This window comes from Triticum dicoccoides, chromosome 6B (assembly GCF_002162155.2).
Source record: "Triticum dicoccoides isolate Atlit2015 ecotype Zavitan chromosome 6B, WEW_v2.0, whole genome shotgun sequence".
NCBI lineage: Eukaryota > Viridiplantae > Streptophyta > Magnoliopsida > Poales > Poaceae > Triticum > Triticum dicoccoides.
The window spans coordinates 17,776,905-17,779,613 of record NC_041391.1 but is presented as its reverse complement, the minus strand read 5'-3'; positions in this window follow the sequence as shown (position 1 = coordinate 17,779,613).

Genomic DNA, 2,709 nt, shown 5'->3' with positions numbered 1-2,709 from the left:
CATGCCCAGTGTGCATGCAGGCTCTGTGAATGATTTGGCTGAGTAAGGGTGGCAAGTATGTAGCCTTTGACCTGCATCGACAGTTCCTCCCTCCAGACCATCCAGACAGGGAAGACAAGAAGAACTTCACGAAAGGCCGGGTTGTTCATGAAGTAACCGAGATTCCAACATTTTCGGGGGCAGATGTTCTTGCTCAGCTAAAAGCTCTCAAGCCTAAAGTCAAAGGCAAAGGCAAAGGCAAAGCCAAAGGCTTCGAGGGATATGGTGAGACGCACAACTGGACTCACATTACCCCCTTCTCACAGCTTCCCTATTTCAAGGACCTCAAACTTCCTTACAATATTGATGTGATGCACACCGAAAAGAATGTGGTAGAGTCCCTTTTCCACACGATCCTGAACATTCCTAATAAGACGAAGGATAACGTTAAAGCTAGAGCCGATCAACAGAGAATTTGTGATAGACCACGCCTGAACATGAAGCCTCCCACAGGCGGTCGAAAAAACTGGTTCAAGCCAGATGCTGACTTTGTCCTTAAACTGCAAGAAAAAAAAAGAAGTACTTATCTGGCTGAAACAAATTTTGAAGGTCACCGATGGTTATGCATCGAATATAAGTAAGGGAGTCAATATTTCAACGGGCAAAGTGACTGGCCTGAAGAGTCATGACTACCATGTATGGATTGAGCGGATAATGCCGGTGATGGTTCGAGGCTATATCCCCGAGCATGTCTGGCGAGTGCTTTCCGAGCTTAGCCATTTCTTCCGCACGCTCTGTGCTAAAGAAGTAAGTAAAGAGGTGATTGAAAAATTGCATAAGAAGGCACCAGAGTTGATAGTCAAGCTAGAGAAGATCTTTCCGCCAGGCTTCTTTACTCCGATGACACATCTCATTCTGCACCTCGCGAACGAGGTATTGTTGGGGGGGGGGCTGTGCAGAATCGTTGGCAGTACGGCCCTGAGAGGCAGAACAAGCATCTCCGACAGAAATGTGGAAACAAAGCTAAGATTGAAGCTTCCATGGCTGAGGCAGTTATCCTGGAGGAGGTGTCAGACCTCAGGACATCATACTATCCAGACCACGTTCCCCATCTGCATAACAAGGTGCCTCGATACAATATAGAAGAGCCCAAGTATCAACCCAGGCTCGATCTATTCAACGCGCAAGGTGGGAGGGCTGGGGCCCCGAAATCTTATAACATGCCACGACAAGAGTGGGAGGACCTCATGTTCTATATCTTGCACAACATCAAGGAAGTTGAGGAAGTGTGGATGAGGTAATACCACTACACCATTCCTTTATGTCTTCCACATCATCATGTTCCATGTTCACTTAGTCCCGGTCTAACACTGCTTTTCTTTTTTTAGTGATTTCGTTCAATAGGAATGGACGGGAGTGAATCCTCCTACTGAGGCGGAGGCACTTACTCTTCTCCATCATGGAAACCCTGCACGTAAAATTTTTGTTGCTTGGTTCATGGAGAAAGTAATTTTCCACACTCCCCTATTAAATACCTAGTTCAACATGTATTAGTTAACCGAACTAATGCACGCAACAATTTCCATTATACTTGTAGGGAAAAGATCCGAACATTTCTATGGATGATGAATTGAGATGGGTTTCCATGGGTTTTGACCCTGCCGTCATGACATGTAAAAAGTATGATGTGAATGGGTATCGCTTCCATACAGAGGAGCACCAAAACAGCCGGCCCGATCCCAAAACTATAAATACCGGAGTGTACACCCCCGGTCAAAATTCAGTAGACTACTACGGAAGGGTACAAAATATATACGAGGTTAAATTCCGCCAGGGGCGTGGGACCCTAAGTCTGCCTGTGTTCAAATGCCGATGGTTCGATCCGCGGGAGGGGGTAAAACATACGCCTTCCATTGGTTTGGTCGAAGTTAAACCATCAATCGTCTATGCCAGAGCCGATCTCTTCATTGCGGCTACCCAAGCTACACAAGTATATTATCTGCCTTACCCATGCCAGAGAGAGTATCTAAAGGGTTGGGAAGTTGTGTTCAAGGTGTCGCCACATGGTAAGCTACCAGACCCGAACGAAGATGATTACTACAATATTAACCCCATGACATACGAGGGAGTGTTCTATCAAGAGCAACCTGATGATGATGATGTGGTTAGAAACGATGACGCTAGACCATTGGGTGATGATGACGTGGATCCAAATGTCGACGATGCACGGAATGATGGTGAGACCATTGTCAATGAAAATGACATAGTTCTGCTAGAAAAGTTAAACGAAGACGCTGACGACGAGGAAGAGCCTCCACCTCCGCCGGACAACGAAGATGATATGATTGATAGTGATGATGAGACGGACCGAGAAATAGGTTACAACAGTGATGATTCATATGGGTTCTAGCAGATGTATGTTTCAAGTCTTTTTTTCTATAGTTTAGGAATATGCCTTTTTATGCATTTTTATTAATGTGTTTATTATCATGCCGTTTCCCTCATTTCATTAATTTACTAATTGTTTATTCTCTTTTCAATGCAGGTTCGTGGAACATGGGCAAGGGGAAGGCCGACGGCGTGGGTTTCCTACGCAAGGTCGTCGGCCTGCCTAGTCGGAGTGGTCGAGCACGTAATCCTCCCCCTCGGCTACTTGACGATGACTCCTCACAGGGAGGTCGAGGGAGAGGTGCCCCTAGAGGAGGAGGGGGCGGGGGGAGAGCCTCTAGA